This window comes from Ambystoma mexicanum, chromosome 10 (genome assembly GCF_040938575.1).
Source record: "Ambystoma mexicanum isolate Mex_15411 chromosome 10, UKY_AmexF1_1, whole genome shotgun sequence".
NCBI classification, from domain to species: Eukaryota; Metazoa; Chordata; class Amphibia; order Caudata; family Ambystomatidae; genus Ambystoma; species Ambystoma mexicanum.
In genome coordinates this window covers 962,522,030-962,541,093 of record NC_090932.1, presented here as the reverse complement: position 1 = coordinate 962,541,093, position 19,064 = coordinate 962,522,030, and the positions used below count along the sequence as shown (strand labels likewise).

General features: G+C 43.7%; 1 protein-coding gene across 1 annotated transcript in view; it reads right to left on the bottom strand.

Moving 5' to 3' along the window:
* The window catches only part of GHSR (growth hormone secretagogue receptor), a 281,674-nt gene that overhangs the window by 168,803 nt on the left and 93,807 nt on the right, over nucleotides 1-19,064 (bottom strand). The window lies entirely within an intron of this gene.

Below are 19,064 nucleotides of genomic sequence, written 5' to 3'. Positions count from 1 at the left end.
TCTTTAATAATTTTGTCTTGTAAAATCCTAAGCTATTAATCCTATTTTGAGTGATCGGACTGGTCCCGCCAGGGCGGGCGCAGAGGTGCTAGGGTTGAACCCACGAGTCAACCCTAGAGCTTACTGTGTCTCAATCTGGTAGCCTAGACTGAATGCCCTATTGTAGAGTAAAACTGTCCTTGTCAAAATGTATTTCTTTTACTTTTTCGCGCCTTCATTTTTTCAAAAACGCACCTCACTAGATCTTGCATAACTCACTCAATTCACCAGCTAGAGACCTCATTTCACTTCCATATTGTACCTAGGGTCCATAGCTACACCCCAATCACAATTTACAATATTTCACAATCAGCCCGGCAATTCAAGCATTTGAAAACAAAGTACTTTATGAGGTGAAGAAACATGAAAACCAAGAACTACACCAGGGAGAACCTCACGAGAGAGGAATGAATTGCCATTCAACATCTAGACAGCAATGAAAGTTTCCTCATAAAACAGGCCGATAAGGGAAGGGGCATTGTGCTGTGGGGAAAAGAAGAATATCACAATGAGGCATTGAAATTGCTCAACAACCGTGAACATTATAAGCCCTAACCATGGATCCAACAAAAAGGCTACAAGAAGAGATTAAAAGCTTAAGAACTTTTGCAGCCGAAGAAGGTTGGATAGATGAGACCGAAAACTATTTCCTCAACAAATCCCATTCAACGACGGCAGCTTTTGATATATTGCCTAAAGTCCACAAGAACCATCTAAGGCCACCCGGCAGACCCATCGTATCAGCAATTGGATCAATCTTAGAACCTCTGTCACAATACGCTGACTTATTTTTAAGACCATTTGTGGTGGACATGACATCGTATCTACGCGACACTACTGATATAATTAAGGTACTGGAGACAGAACATGATGATATCCTTGTAAGTGTCAATGTGGAAGCTTTATATACCAGCATTCCCCAGTCAGCAAGTATCGCTGTGAGGCAGGGTTATCTAGATGAAAGACCAAACCCTACAACCAGGGTACCCACTCCGTTCATACTGGAATGCATCAGATTAGCTCTCACTGAAAATGTCCACACCACAGCGACTGAGACGGTGACTTCCTGTGGAGTCCCTCGGAACCTTGTGCCCAACGGTCCTTGCTTGGAACAAAAAGTTGAGATGTGCATTTAGCACACAGTCGCAAACGCAGGGACAAGTTTTTCCCCGACCCAGCCGCCATCGAGCGGCTCTGAATCACAGTACTCACCGGAGTCTGAGCGGTTTTATCGGACCCTTCGGGGTCTATTCATTTTGTGAGCACACAGGGCAACTCCAGTGTGTGTGGAGTGATAAACACCTGACAACAGTTGCTGAATTGTTTGAATTTCTTTTTGAAAAAATGTAGGCCACTATCAGCACAGTTATAACTAGGGTTGCTTTGGCCCCTTTTTAGGTGAGGGACGGTTTCACCTGCGTGCATAAGGTGGGACTGAATAAACATCTATAGCCTGTCTCTTGATCTCCCTCACCCGCACCTCCACAAGCCACAGACAAGGTATGTCAGGCTTGCGAGCATGACAATTTTTAATGTTTATTTGTTCAAATCTCATTATTGAGTATGTAAAATTGTTTGTTCACTCAGTCTACAGGTACTAGTAGGTCTCCCTTGTGCTTTGTCGCCCTATAGGGTACCAGTCATGAATTTGAAAATGACAGAAATAGTAATTTAGCCTGTCCCTGCGTGTCCATCACTTAAAGGTGAGTGGACTATGATCAAGAAATACCCCTTTTTTCTGTGTACTCCATTAAAGAGTACCGGACATATCCATAAATCCCTTTTTGTTTTTATGTTTTTAGAAAGTGTTTGGGTTTTTTGGAGGTTTTTTCCTCCCCATTCTATCAAGTTTCTGTCCTGATGAAGGCCCGGTTCTATTAAATAGGAGACCTAGCTTGGATCTGATCTACCTCCACCTTGGGGGCCGAAACGCACCGCGTCGACACCATTCTCTGCAAACTCATCCATTGCTAATATAATACCTCTGTGAGGTGATAGGTACTAAGTACCTGATAACCAACAAGAAACTTATTCATCACTGTATATCTATGTGCTGTTCTTGTTGCTGTTTTTTTATGTAATGCACGGGATCTTGCTGTTTTCACCTCTACAACATCCGTAAAATTCAAACCTTCCTAACCTTTCATGCTACTAAACTCTTAATCTCCTCCCTCATCTTCTCTAGACTTTTCTACTGCTCTACTCTTTTCTTTGGTCTCCCCTCCTCTCATCTCTCCCCACTCAAATCTGTCTACCACTCTGCTATTAGCTCCCTCTGCCTCCTCTCATCTCTTGACTCTATCTCTTCCTCTCTCACCCCACTTGGTTGGCTCCCTTTCCACTCTCTGCTCAAATTCAACTTCCTCTGCCTAGTCTTCAAATCCCTCTATGGTCTTGTCCCTCCTACCTATCCTCCCCCTTACTTTCCACACTCCTTCTCGTTCTCTCCGTTCTGCTGATCTCTTCCTTCTCTCTCCTCCTCCTCCTCCCCCTGTGCCTCTTCCCGCTTCCGCTCTTTCCAATTGTTCGCTCCCCTCCATTGTAACCACCTCCCCCTCTCTATCCACTCCATTCCCTCCTACCCCATCTTCCGTACCTCTCTAAAATCTCATCTCTTCCATTCACCTCCCTAACCCTTCCACTCTACTCCCTCCGACCCTTCTTCCAGCATCTCTAATTCTTATCCCATCCATTCTTCTCCCTTTCACTGCCTCCTTCCTCTTTACTTCTGCTTTTACAACTACTCATTCCTCTTTTTCCCTCTCATGCCTTATTCCTTCTTCTCTCTCACCTATACTCATCTATAATGTAAATTGTTTCTTCTACTGTTTTCTGGTTTAATTCAATTTATTACCTAATGCTTGATGTTTATAATGTTTGATGTATCTTGTTTTGTTCCTCTTGCAAAGCGAGTTGGATTAAAACGCTATATAAATTCAATAAAATACAAACACAAATAAAAATATAATATTGTGTGCTTTTTTCAAACCCAAATCACACTGAGATATGTTTTATGTTGTGTACATTGTTTTAACACAAAAAACGAAAAGAGAGACTCAAGATGAGTTAACAATAAAAAGATTTTGTTTTAACTGAAAACAATATAGATTGTCAGATTAGAAGTTGATATATGTTATGATTTCTAGGGGTACACTTGGTCTTGACTATTGAAAGTCAGTAAAAAATGCAGGAGTAGGAGGTCGTTTGTGGTTCCTTTTCTTCTGCCAGTAGTGTAGGGACATGGTGCTGAGAGGCTGCTGCCTTCTACGGTGGTGGAGCAGAAACTGCAAGTAAAGCTGCACTGCGCTGTCTGATTCTGTGCATCATGGACTAGAGAGACATGCTGCTGCTAGGATCAATTTTGTGCTTTACAGGCAAGGCTATCATAGTTGTCCCTGCTGCAAGGTATTTTAGCTGCATACAACTTCAAAATCATAGTAGCAACCTACCAGCATCATACACAAATGGTCTCCTAGCTTAACGGATGTCAGTACAGGGGTGGGTAAACTTGAAGGCACTTCTGTTACTACACCTGTCTTGCTCTTAACAGGGTATCCCCTGCTGATCTCCCACGTTGCCTGTAAATAGTCATTTTAAGCTGTCAGTTACTTACAGTGCACATTCCTCTCTAGACAGGAGGTGGTGACATGAGGGCCTGCAAATAATCACCAGACAACCCAGCAGGAGATGTATTAGCTCTACTAGAATCTATTCAGTGTCCCTCAATTTCAATCCCTGACATAGTAAAAGAAAGGGGAAACAGAAGGGGCACTCATCATCAAGGTTGTGGACAACGAAAATGGCATTAAACCCTCCTAAAGGTACTCGGTAATGCTAGTGGTCGAGTGTACTTTGTGAGGCTTGTATGCAAATGGTGCTATCAATATGCTGTTTCAATTGTCACTGGTTGTAAATAACATGTATGTGCATGACTCACAAAAGCTATGCGATGCACTTGCACAAATGCACAGAAATGCAACAAACAATCCTGACTCAAATCACATATGGGATAAGGGACTTAGTGGGATGCATGTGCATTATCTCTTAAATTCACCCTATACAGACAAGAGGGTCCCCAAGAATGTCTCATATGCATACGGTTAGTTCTGGATACAGAAAGCATTCCTGTAAATAAAATTCTGGACATTGCATAAACTTAGAAACATACATGCCATCTCGGTGACCATGTTTCGCATCCCTATGTTCCAAATGAACGATTTGCATATATATCTGTTCCAAACGGTGGTATACAATTTCAGCATCTAGTAAATAAAGCAAGTCACAGCATGTTGTGAGCTTCTTGATATTCAGACATTATTTCAACTACACAAATAGACAGAAATTCACAATTTACTATACTAATGCTTCTAGCACATATGGCAAAATGAAAAAGCAACTGTAAACCAACCATCTTCATGTACGGACAAATGTCTCTTGGTGGAAATACATTCGATATAGTTGGCGTAATAAACTTTGCTGGTCCTACATCTGGCCATTACAAAACATATTGAAAACAGACAGGAAGTTTGTTGGTGTGCAAGGATACTTTCATCACTCATAAACAACGATTGCCTGCAAACGTACAAAATGCCAACGCAATATTTCTTAAACTAAAATTCACCAACGAAAGTCATACTTGCAGTGTTAATTTTTTTTTTTTAGCATAACAGAATATGCAAATGGGAGTCCAACTAGTTTACAATATTAAGAGCACTACAAGGTTTATTATAGGCAATACTTTCCATAATTCATCTTTAAAACTTTGATATTAGAGATAACATACTGTTAAGAAGTACGAGATATCAGGTTGAAATGGTGCTCCTGCTATTTTTACATAATTTTCCTAAGGGGCTTTAATATTATAATTTCATTGTACTGCATCTCTACCATGTTCTGTCAAGTGACAGAGCAGCTTTCAGCTCCCTTCGGTGATACAATGCAGAGGCCCAATGTAGCAGCGTTGAGTGAATGATACTGCAGTTCCTCTCAGTAGCGTCATGGTGGCATCTGAAGTTTGATGCAGCCCTATTCTTGTAGGTGTAGTTTTCTCCACAACACCGGCAATATGCTGGTATTTGAACCTCTCTTCTGAATTTAACCCTGTAAGGTACTTTATTTCTAATTTAAAGATCACTTGCAGAAATGTATATTACCATCTTTCCACATAGGTGTTTTTTTTTCCAATTTATTTCCTGCTTAGAGATGAAATTATACAAAGAGCACAATCTATTCGATGTTATTTTCTTAACGGTATGTGACCAAATAATAACTTAGGACTACAAATGGAAAGGAAAGTTTTATTTCAACACACTGGCTACTGTTGATTTAAATTCTTGGAAAGGGCTGGGGTAATGCTGATATCTTGTAACTGGCCTGCCTCGATCTTCAAGCAATATATTGAGAGTATGCTGGGCTCTAAATCTAGTCAAAATAACAAGCGGGAAGTGTTGGGGAAGCCTTGCAGTGGAACATTGGAAAAACTGTAAAAAGGCCAAAAAGTGACTCCCTTCCTCCTGTTCAAGCACTATTGGAATCTAATATGGAGACCATTGTATTAGAAATAAGAACACTTAAACCCATCATGGAAACTACAAACTTTAAACTACAAAAATTGGATGAGCGATTGGGCGAATTCTGAAAACAGAATGGAAGAAGAGAGAACAGTTAGCGTGGCTGAAGATGTTGACACTCGAGTTGTCCATCTGGAAAAATCTATGCATACCCTTCAGAAACAAAAAGAGGATTTGGAAAATAGGAATCGTAGAAACAACCTTTCTATATATGGCTTTCCAGACAGAGTTGAGGGGAATGGCATTGCTCTTTTACTCAAGAAACCCATACCTAGCATTCTTAATCTACAGTCTTCCACTGTCCTTAATATACAAAGGGCACACAAAGTGGGGTTTAAAAAGGTAGAGTCTCACAGGAAAACCACACCAAGAACGATAATCTTTCTGCTTCTTGAATATACTTAACTTCAGCTGTGTATGCAGAAGACAAAAAGGAATTGAACATCTGGTATGGAATGGTCACATAATGTTTATTTTGCAATATGTGTCGAAGGCTGCAGTCAAAAAGAGGAAAGAACTGCTTCTTATCATCCTGCGCTCAAGCAATTGAATGTGAGATAGGGTCTGGTTCATCCCTGTACTTTTATCATTAAAAAACCTCTTCCTTTGAGGATCCAGCTGACTTATACAATTTTATAAGGCTATAAAATATGGAGGCAATGGGCACTGAAACTACCAGTTGTTAGAGAGAATTCTCTGTTTAGGCTGAATTTCCTAACCTAGTGAGTCCCCCAGCAGCTTTGCTGGATTTTTGTGGTTTTTTTGTTTTCTCCTGCCAAGAGAGAGACTCTTTTACCCTCACTCTTGGGCATGATGTGAGTGTGTTTCTTTGAATCTAGATGTGTTTAATGGGCTATGGTGTCTTTTACTCCATAGGGCTTCACGTGTTTTTGTGATGTGTGTTACACAGCACCCTCCGTGCAGTAACACAGGGGTGTCATAGTGACCCCCCAGTATAGACTCCATACCCTGGGACTGACTACTGTCTCCCAGGGCATGTAAAGTCACCATTGACTTTACTAGTCTTAAATTCTGAACAGAGCCAGTACAAACCATCATATTGTGGACGTACTGGCTGGGGCAATTCAATTGCCCCAGGGTCTGTTAGTCGAGGGGGCACGTCTCCGTCCCCCCTGATCGAGTTTTGGCTGGTGGCAGTGGATACTACTTTTTATATTCAACCACGAATATTTTCCTATGGGATTTCCCATTGTTTTAGGCTACTATCTTTATTTAATTATTTACGGTAGCCTCGAACATACCGCCAGTTTATTTAATTAATATTAATTCTCCGGTTGGTATTTTTTGCCAAAACTTGATTCTAAAATGGCGTTTGTGTTCTCTTCTGTGACTCCAACCCAAGTCGAGCCCTTTGTTCCACTTTTTGGCGGGCTTCTCCACAGAAGCCCTCCAAAGTGGTGCCACTCTGTCTGGGGTACTTAGGAGGGGTGGAGGGAAATTTAGGCACCCTGGACTGAGTTGCCTAGGCAACTCAAGTCGCACTCCATCCCGATTGGTCCAAGTAGTGAGCCGGCCGGCTCACCACTTAGCATGTTTGAGTGACAGCTAGGCTGAGTCAATGGGGGTTTGCTGCATAAAAGCAGGGGTTTGGGGACTGGAACTTCAGAAGTCGCCACAGGACCTAAGAATCCGACGAGGGAGAAGCTGAGCCGACCTGCCACGACACCACCACCGGTGGAGCCCTGCTGGACTGCCTCACCACTTTTCCCAACGACAGAGGAGATCTCCCGCCGGAGAGTCTTCTTCCTTTTACTGGTGGGGATAACCAGTTTCACCGTCTTTTCGCTTTCCCAACGTACCTCGTGGCCGCCTTGCCCGTGCCAAGCACCCCGGCAACCGGGATACCACGCACGCGAAACAAAGGTACCACCTTTAACCAGAAAACTCTGCGGCTGGTTTCTGCCCTCGTAGTGCAACGACCTTCATCTTTCCTCCAAGTCGAGATCTTCTCTTCCCCTGGACGACGACGCAACTTGCACCCACTACCAGGAACAACTGCCACCGCTGGAGGATCCTTCCCACTTAAGGTACCGTGTCCCGCCTGGCTTCCCTTGCTACCGACTGTACGGGGTAGATTTAGCCCCCGGCTTTCGAACCTGGGTTAGCCTGGGACACCCTGGCTAAACTTTCCTAAGCCTCTCTAAACTCTTTTTGAACCCTCTGCAAGACTTTCTAAGCCTAGTGTAACTGTGATCTTGGGCGCATTTGTGCTCTGCTCTCTCTAAGAGGGGGCCCAGCCTTTGGACTTTGGCTCACCAGTGACTTTTGCTCTTCTGCCTTGCTAATAGTGTTCCTGAATCTTAGAGTGATGTACCTTTCCATATTCTGTCTTTTTCCCTCCCTTTCTCACAAACTTATTGGAGTGCAATCTAGTTAAGCGCTCACCTCTGTATGAAAATATGTGGGCCCTCATTACGACCCTGGCGGAAATCGAAAAACGATGGCGGAAATGCAATACCGCCATCGAATAGCGCTCGGTGCGATTATGACCCGTCACCGTAAAGTACGATGCCATTAGCGACACCGTAGTGAACGCCAACGCTAACTGCACCAAGTACGCGCACGCGCGCCATGCGAAACCGTAATTACCACCATGGCGCAACGGTACGCGAATTCTGACCCTAGCGGACATTTACCTAACGCCATCAAGCATGGCGGAAAGTACCATTCCGCCATGGTGAGAAGTACGGCATCGCAAACCAACCGTAAAAGGCCCTACTGAGTGCCTGTACACCACTCCCTGGCCACATTGCACAACTCCTCGTAGGTGCAATGAAGTCACACAATGCAACCAGTGAAATGTCCAAGTCACCCATGCATGCCAACGAACAAATGAATGTAGGGGCTCCAAGTGCCTTGTGAGTGGCCATCCATATTTGCCATGGCACCATTGCCGTACTGATGCAGCACAGGCATGTGAAGGTTCAAGTACAGCAACATGAACTGAAATATGAGAAACAAAAACAGGCCCCCCATCGACTGACACCAGTGTAAGGCAACATTCAAAGCAGTATCCTGAGTGAGACTGCACCAGCCCTGTACTCCTCTCCAGTAAACAAACCAACCATCAGCATAAGCATGTACCACACAAGTTGGCAGAGTGACTGAGCAGCCAGGCTCATCTCAAGAGGGGCCAATGGGAGCTGCAGGGCACAGATGGCACGAATACAGAAGCTATTCCAATGGACATGACCTCAGTCTCCCTCCAAGAAACGCACGCAAACACAGGCACCTGTGACCAGCCATATTCTGATAATCACATCATTCCACCAATCCACCTGGCTGACCGGCATCTGTTACACAAAAGCTAATCCCCCGCCCCTGAGCATGACATCATTAAAACAGTCATAATGGCAGCCCCTATCCCTGACCTCACTGGGCTACGTAGGCAAACGCGCCCAGTACAGTACCACGCAACTATACTCAGAAGCCGGAACCCAATGCAGATCTTCTCACAATACATCGCTCCACAAATAGGAATATGCTACATTACTTGCAAAGAATAACGCTACACGGTCAATATCATAATCAAAATTTAATGCACAACAAAATCACCAAGCCCATACAGCTATTAGGTCATGAACTCCAAAATATATTTAATTATTGTGGGCTGCATCCGCAATAAATGACCAGCTTCTTCTTGTGTGACGCCCTGTTCCTTCATGGTACACAGGGGCTACATTCACGTTCAAAAAGGCAACATGGAAGCGCCTAGAACCGCAGGGCCGTCCCATTAGGTAGGCACTAGTCCAGCTGAAAGGTCGATATGTTGCTCCTAGCCACTAGAACTGCGTAAGGGCATGTGGCCCATTGGCGATCGTCCCATAAGATCGTAATGGTGCTCCACTGATTAACACGAAGCAGCAGGTGTCGGGAGTAAAAGCCATCTGCAGGAGTGGCATACAGATGGCAGCGGCAAAAGGGGAGGAGATACCTGTCACCCAAATGAAATGAAAAAGAATAGTATGGGCATCAGAACTTCATTTGAATTACTCACTTCAATGATCACACTAAATCCACAGCCATATGCATGCTAGCCCACTCAAAAGGATTATTCCCACCCAAAAATCACTTGCGAATCATAACTATATAAATCGAGGTGAAAACACTATTACAAACGAGTGTTTGTGTGCATGCGTCTGTTAAAACAGAATCCATTAGATGGGATTAGTAACGTGCATAGACACAAGTGTTTGAAGGCGCGTCGAGACAGGGAGGGTTCAACAAGGGCAGATAGACGATGGTCCCACTATGGCAGCCCTGCATCACATAGCGCAGGGGAAGTGGATAGATTCCAAAAAGCCATGTACATGGCAAACTCTCTATTAAATCATCTGTCCATGCATCCATACATCATTCCCTCATCCCGGTATGAAAACGCCTGATCATTTACTCACATAACATGTGAAATTTCCATTGAGTCTGTGCGTAATGCAGTCTGCAAAATCCACTGTGCTCCAGCCCGGAATTCCAGTGTTGTGAAGTAACATGTATTTGGGAACGTCCGGCCTTATCGTCCACTACGCTATTGCGCATCCCATACTATTCATATCAATCATTGCATTCTCGCTATGGCCCCTGTCCGAAGGACATTAAACAATAGAACTTTATATCTGCAGTCAGACCTGTGGGCGTCTCCTCGCCGCTAGCTGAAAACCGAAAGCGCTGTCCTTCGAATTCCTCATTTGCAACATCACGTCGAAAAGGCATCTGTGACCGCTTGAAATCACAAATCCATCCATGTAGTGCGGCAGTGTGTGAAAATGGCAACTGGCTTCACTCACAAATGGGACGCCCCGCCCGTCGGTGAACCTCGGTACAGTGCTGCATGAGGGTCCACCGTTAATCGAGTACTACATTCCACTGAACCTACACAAGTTTGTTCGCGACTGCAAAGATAGTATGTGAAACAATGGGACCATAGCAGAATGAACATATGAACCAATATTTCACTGCCATCGGGATTAAATACATGATTGTAATAGCAAGATGCCATGCGTCGAATTGCAGCGTTGTGTGCGGGACGTGCTCGCCCAAAGGGGATTGCAGCTTGCACAGGTGGAATGAATCACCACAGGTGGAGGCTATACAGCCTGAAAACACATAAATTGCACACCCAACCCCCTCCCACAACCACACCCACTCCAAAATGCTACCGGCAGGACTAGCGATGTTGGCCCTGGGGGACCTGATAGCACTGCAAGTACTCCAACTTCAAGAAGAAGACGAACACCAACTACTACAACAACCGGCTGCACAGAGGAGACGCAGGAGGAGGAGGAGGGCAAGGCAGGGCCAGCAAGGCCCACCAGCACAGCCACTACCACCACGCAGGCAGCCCGCAATCCCACGCCTCCGAGCACATCCGTTCAACCTCACTGATGAGCAGATCCACACCCTCTACCGTTTGGACCGGGACACCATAACCGCCATTGTGGACATGACACACGCTGACCTTGTCAGCATGATAGATAGCCTAACCGCCATCCCACCCCTACTGAAGGTGGTGTCTGTACTCCACTTCCTGGCCACAGGCACCTACCAGCACACAGTCGGACAGTTGCATGGCATTTCACAGCCACTGTTGTCACGGACACTATTGCAAGTGCTCGATGCCCTCCTGAAGCACGCAGACGACTACATCTCTTTACCACGCTCGGAGCAGGAAATTACGAACACAAAAGTGGGATTCCATGCACTTGCCGGCATACCGGGTTGCATTGGTGCCATCGACTGCACCCATGTGGAATTGGTTGTCCCACATGCCATGGAGGCCCAGTACCGCAACCGAAAACAATATCATTCTCTTAATGTACAAATGGTGTGTGACTCCAACAGGATCATTACACATTGTTGTGCCCGATTTCCTGGATCAACCCATGATTCTATGGTCTTGAGGAACTCTACAATACCACGCTACATGGAGCGACACGCAGGGAACAGATCCTGGCTACTCGGTGAGTCTCATTTCATGCATGATAATGTGGGGTATGTGATGCGGCAATGACCTGGCAGGAAGGGGGGGGTGCGTACGTAGCAATGTCATTCCACAAACATCCTTTATTGTCCACATACAGGTGATGCCGGGTATCCACTGAAAAGATGGCTCCTTACACCACTCCGGAACCCACAGAACCAGCATGAGGAGGTCTACAACCATGCCCACTCACGTACCCGTGTAGTCATAGAACAGGCATTCGGCCTACTGAAGGGTCGTTTCCGCTGCCTCAGCAGGTCTGGCGGGGCACTCCTGTACCGCCATGAGAAGGTTGCAAAGATGGTCATGGCATGTGTCATGCTACACAACATGTGCGTACGTAGAAATGTGCCCATGCCCCCTGACGCAGAACTGCAAGCACCTGAAGATGGTCATGATGAGGGTGGGGATGTGGCAGCACCTCAAGGAGTCCGCGAGGCACAGGAGGGCCGTTAAATTCGTCAGATTATCATAGATTGATGCTTCTAGCACTCACGCCTGGTGGCTGATACATGGACACGGGACTTGTGGCACTGTGTGTGTCTGGAACATGCACAATATGGACTGTACGCCTATAAAGGCCTCGTACACAAAGATCAATGTCCACACATCTCATTGGATGATTGTGAAATGTTTATAGCATATGTGAAATTATGTTACACACCCAATCGACCCGCCACCCAAGTAAGCCCAACACACCCCCTCCACCCTCCTACCTCCCCCCCGAACACCAGTGTCCAAAGATGCTCATTGTCAGTGGGCAGACGCTATTGCAAGCCCCCTCTCTGGGTATCAGGGGCACCCCTGCCTGTGGAGCGCAGGTTCCTCCCAGATCTACGTTGGGGGCTGCCCTGGACGGAACTTGCAACGGATGATGTCTCTGCCTGCTCACGTCCATGCATGTCCCTAAGGGTTTGGGAGAGCTCAGTGAGCACACGGCGCACAGCGGCAAGTTCAGCACATACGTCTTTGGACGTCGCATGCAGTTCCCCCCTCAGGCTCTCGGTGCTTCTCTCCATTTGTACTCTCAGGCTCTCGGTGCTTCTCTCCATTTGTACTCTCAGGCTCTTGGTGCTTCTCTCCATTTGTGCCCTTAGTGTCTCTGTACTTCTCTCCATTTCTGCCCTAAGTGTCTCAGTAGATGTTTCTATGGCTGCCTTAGTACCCCCACATTCATCAGCATGGTCCTTGAGGAGCGTGGCCAGTTGCTGCTGTTGCACGATCACCTGGTCGAGGGACTGTTGCCTCTGCTGGGCCATGGCCATTTGCGGTGGTGTCACAGAGGGGCTGATCACCTCATGTTGCCTTGCCACAGGGCTTGTGGGGGATGGCCAGTCGTCGTCTTGTGGGTGCCCCTGCGTGGTATCCTCATGGTGTACGGGATGAAACAAACAGGGGGATTGAGACAGGTCATGGATGGATCCTACATCGACATCACCGTTTTCTGTGTCGGAGCATGCTGCCATTAATGCAGTGTCACCTATGGTGCTGCTGCCACCAGAAGCAGTGCCTTCTGTGGCATCCATTGGGGGGACCTGTGGTGGTGCTGTTGTGGGCATGCTGGCTGCTGGGGTGCCTGTTGAAGTCCCCTCCTGTGTGCTGCCACTTGATTTGTGCTGCTGCCGTGTCTTGATCCGTGCAGCTGAGGTGGAGGGTCTTTGGCCGTTGGTCTTGGCCCTCTTTGCAGGTGTGCTGGTAGGGGTGTCCTGGAGCTCGTCGTTTGAATCGGACCCTGTGGTGGAGTAAAGGAGGGCGAGCGTTATTTATGGGTCTGTGGAAATTGGAATGGCAATGTATCACATGCATGGTGGTACCTGAGGGTGATTTGGGTCAGGGCCTTGGAGGTGGTTTCATTTTTGTGTGGATTGAGGATGCAGTTGTTTTGCAGCCTGCAGTTAGGGTGTGCCTGCTGCACGTGTAGAGGTTGTTTTTAGGATTTTTAATTATTTATGTATTTAATGTGACTTTTAAAGTGCGCTATCAGGCCAATGTATGTGGACGTTCTCCTGGACATGTGTTTCTGTTGCACTATGTGGACACATGGTACTTCACATGATTGGACATTGTGGATTTAGCATTGTTTTATTTGGCCCACCTACCTGATTCTTCGGATGTCTGCACTCCTTTCTCCATCCCTCCGACTCCCTCTATACTCTCCATTCCAATGGTGGAGGCACAGATTTCTTCCCAGGGGGTCAACTTGATGGGTGATTCCGATCCTCCCCCGGTAGCTGTGGCAATGTTACGGTTGGCGGATAGTATGCTCCGTACGCGTATCCGCAAGTCGTCCCATCGCTTTCTGCATTGCTGTGGGTTGCGGGGTGCGGTCCCCACCGCACTTACCCGCTGTGCCACCAGGGCCCATATGGCCTTCTTGTTCGCCAGTGCCGTCCTGGTCATTTGCGTCGAGAAGACGACGGCAGCATTCTCCTGGAGGGTCTCTGTGAGCACGGTGAGTTCCTCACGGGAGAAGTGGACCTGCCGCTTGCGGTCGCACGCTTTTTTCGCTACTTTTCCCATTTTTATTGTTTTCACTAGGGTGGATGACGGGTTGGGATGTGTCTCAGGGTAGTATTTTTTATGGTTGTGTGGGAATTCTGATTTTATAGGTGTACGGCGTGCTGTTTCCCGTTCCGGGACCATGTTTTTACTTCCGTTTCCGTATATTTACGGTCACCGTATTTTCCGATTGCCGCTCATTACGGTGACCGCTATGATGGGTGGCGGAATTGCACCTAGGGCGCCGTACGACGGCGGTGAGGGGCGTTTTGGGGACATTTCCGCCATCGCGGACTTTGCACTTCCGCCATGGCGTAGTGCTCGTGCCCGATGGGTCGGAATTAGCCGCACTTTACTCCGTCGTGCAATGGCGGAAACGCTATTTACGCCATGGCGGTCAGGTCAGTTACTTTCCGCCAGGGTCGTAATGAGGGCCGTGGTGTTTTACTGTGACTTATCTGATAAGGAAAAAGGGGTGTATATATTACAATAGTAACTGTGTTTAGAATATTTTACAACAAGAGTGCTGGAGTGTTTTCAAACTGTGTTTTTAAATAAATAATTATATACTTTGATACCAATGCTCTGGTCAGTGTTTGCTTGTATTATTGTATCTGGGTACCTATTGTGTATACTTTGCATACTGCCTAACTCTTCTTGAGGGAAGTCTGACTGCTCAGCCACAGCTACCAGGTAAATCTGGGTGGTACAGACTGCTACCAGTGGGTTTACTGCCAACACCTGTAGTCTTAAATCTTTTGCAGTGTTCCCTAAGGGAACTGCACAGGTTTCTGCCTAACACCAGTCATGTATCATTTTCTTTTTCTGTCCATCTCTCGATCCACTATAATATAAACTGTATTTGAAATGAATTTCCTCTCTGGAACAGTTATATCCAATAACTATGGAAGAGGGCAAGTATTTGTTTTACTTGCTGCTTTGTCCTTTTATGGGATGCACCCATCCTTGGTACATGACATTGCAACTCTGACTTTCAAACTTTTTATTTTAGTTTTATCTCACCTTCATATACGTTTTGGGTGGAGTTGTCTTGAACACCGTAATGTCAGATGTTTCTTTTTAACACCCTGTTGTCAGGTTTTGCAATGTTTGCTCTCTTTCACTTCTTTATTTTTGGTTTTTCTCTGCATTTTTTCTATTTTTTGACAAGCTAAGTAAATATGCTTTTGCTTTGGTGCATGCTAACAATTGGCTGTACACCGCCATCTTCGAGAGAGACAAACACACCCAAAAGGGTCACTAATGATTATAATCTTAATGTAAGGGAAATAATCACAGGAATTACCGTTTTGATTTTCACAAGAACGAATTTGAAAATAATTTAATAGCAATACTTCACTGCAGAGGTGTGCTGAGTTAAGAGCCCGCCGACCAGGACCATATGTATGACATTGTAACTTTAGCAAATGCCAAACTGTCAAAGGACGTTATGAGTGCACACTTTGATTGTATTAACATGTACAAAATCAATCATCTGTAACAAACCATGACAATGCTTATGTAATGATTGTACTCGTGCAATATCTGACAACAAGCATAACACCAAATGGTAAATGTTAAACAAATTGTTTAGCAACTGTTTACCAAGACAAAAGTGTTAAGTAGCAGTTTACTAAGATGAAACTGATGGTAAAATAACTGTTACTAATACACCAGGCTTTTCTTGCCTAATACACCAGGCTTTTCTTGCCTAAAACTATTTGCTTGATTGTGCAACGCCTTGATAAAGCCTGAAAAAGGGAGAAACATTGGCACGTGCCATCATCAGGTTAATGTTGGCTCAAATAAGAGGCTTATAGTAAGGCCTATACACTACTTAGGACTGGCTTGCAGTACCTATTGTTTTGAAATTAACTTTTAATAAATACCAAACATCTTTGATAAACAAACGGGTTTTGAATTTCTTGAAATCTTAGTGCAGTACCTCACCTAACTTTTTTTATACTATAAATAGATGGAGATTCAACAACTCATTACTTGAAGACATTAATTATGAAAAGTCCTATCTTGATTTCTACCAGTTATTAATAAATATGATGCTTGTCTGCTCAATAACTGATACCTATAAGGCTGCCTTGTGGGGACATTTTATTTCACGTGTTGCCAAGAAGAAGGAGGTTCAAAAAGATTTGGATACACTTTACAGTCAACTGCGGAACTTAGAGAAGAAATACAATGCAAAAGTGAGTGATACTCTTCTTAGACAGATCCTTGCTCTGTGCTTCTCTATTAACAAAAAGTTGACAGAGCAAGCTTGTGGTGTTATACTTAATTTCAACTCTAGAATGTATCAATCATCTAACAAAGCAAGTTAATGCTCTAACCTCATATCTCAAAGTCAAAAAGGAGAGATCTAGAATATCTGCTATCAGGAATTAATTAGGAAAGGTTGTATCCTCTGATGAGGATATTCTGAAGGTGTCTACCAACCTCTATTAGAAATTATACTCCTTAGACCACTTACACTCTAATATTGATTTTAATAATTTCTTTGATCCTTTAAAACGTAATCATCCAGGACACTGATTTAAGTAGCTTTAATGAGCATATTCATGTAAATGAAATCTCCAAAGCCATTTAAGACCTTAAGAAAGGTAAAGTTCCTGGGCCTGATCAGTTTCCTATGGATATTTTTGCACATTTTTCTTCTACCCTCACACCAAAGCTGGCAGGTCATCAGGTACCTTTCCTGAAGCTCTTCTGATCCTTTTTCCCCAACCATAATAAAGATAATAAACTACCCAAAAACTATAGCCACTTTCGTTAATTAATTCTGATTGTAAAATGTTTGCAAAGATTCTGGCCAATAGATTAGAATCCTTCACTCATACATTAATTAAACCTGATCAGGTACGATTTGTTAAAGGAATAACTATTTTAGCGAATACTAGACTATTTATGAACTTTCTTCATTGTTTAAATAGAAAGAATCATCCAACAAACAGCTACATGGCAGTAGCACTTGATGCTGAAAAAGCATTTGACCATGTAGAATGGGATTTTTTATTTCAAGCTTTAAAGTGCCATGGTATTGGAAATGGTTTTCTTCAATTGGTTAAACTCTTAAATTCTGATGCAAAGGCGTCTATATTTATCAATGATCAATCTCCCCCCAATTTTCCTTTCTTATAGGTACAAGACAGGGTCGTTCCCTGTCCTATATTTTATTTGTTTTGGCCCTTGAGCCTGTATTAGAATTAATACGAGTAAATAAAGATATTATAGGTATTAATTGTGGCAATTCTGATTTCAAACTTGCTGCATATGCTGATGACTTATTAATAGTTTTAGAGAATCTGAGCACAACACTGCCTCATTTAATAGATATGATTGATTTTTTTCTCCCATTTCTCAGGGTACAAGTAAAATAAAGACAAGTCTGAGATGCTTCCACTTAATGTTTATTGTATAAGATTTTATTAATTTAGGCCTTCGTTGATTTCCAGTCCCTATTAAATACCTGGGCATTTCTATTGCTTCCTCACTTTTGCAAATGAATAAGATAAATCTACAAAGCTTGCAATTAAAGTTAAGTGAATGTTGCCTTATGGTCCCCGTTATTCCTATCGTGATGGGGAAGATTAGAGGCCATCAAAATGATGTTCACAACAGTAATGATATACTATTTACAAATGCTCTGTATCCCTTTAGCATCCTCCTTATTGATTTCCTATGGAGTCATAAGAAAAGGAAATGAAGTGTGTGCAGTAAACTTAAAAACTGATATGCTTGTAGTGGTGTAGGTAAAGACAAAAATTGGTTTTCCCCTAGTGAAAATCCATCTTACCTACTTGGTTGACGGTTGAAAAATATCTAGTGTTACCATTTGACATCAAGGGCACAATTTATCGGTTTGATGGATCTAAGATGGGTTTTTTCCAAAACAATATATCTTACTACTTCTTAGTTGAAGGATTTCCTCTTTCATCAAACTAATAAACCAGCCAAGGCACTTTCTCCTTTCATATGGTGCAATAAATGCATAACTATAAATGATAGACCTATTTTCCGGAAAGCATGATTAATAAATGAGTTACAATTATCAATCAGATGATCACGGCAGGCAATATCCTCACTGCAGAAGAATTTAAAACCAAATTTTCATTGCCAGGATTTCCTCCTAGTCAATATCTTAACTTATTTAATGCGTGTTTAGACACAATGAGCAGAAATGATACCCATGAGTTGGTTGTTGATCCTATTAGATTACGCTTCATGGAATCCCTGGATGTCTTTATAGCTTCTAATTTCTACAAAATATTAAAGGGAAAAAGACCCGTAATGTTAAATGGCCATCTGAATTGCAGTAGGAAGAGGACCGTGGAACACACTTTGATAATGAAATGTGGTCTATGATTTGTACTAAGATTAAGATGGTATCTCTATGATTAAGATGGTATCTGTCTCTACAAACCTAACCCAAACTCTGTATTACTTCATGCATAAGGCCTTCATTACTTCTAAGAAACTTTTTATTTCCAATGTTTCTGGTGATGATTTATGTTGGTTTTGGTCGGTCTTTTAGTCATATGTTTTTTTAATGCTCTTTGGAGAAAGCTTTTTGGAACCAAGAATAGATTTTCAGTCAACACTCTAAGATCTCTATTCCTTTAAATCTAACTAATATCCTGTTGGTAAGTCTATCCTTTAATGCAGGAAAAATGAAAACATCTTCCATGATCTTTGATCTATTCATACTCCTTGTAATTTGTTAATTACATGCAATTGTAAAGATGTTACTAACATTTCTATTAAAGGTTGGTGGAACAATATCTACGTAGAATGGAGAAATGTATTGCCAACGCTCCATCTCTCTCAAGACCCAAAATATTAGTTTCTCTCTTGTTTCTTTTCCATTCACTATACCAAATATTTTAATTACATGTTTATACAGTTTTTATACTGATCCGTATGATACAATTCTGGTTTGACATTTT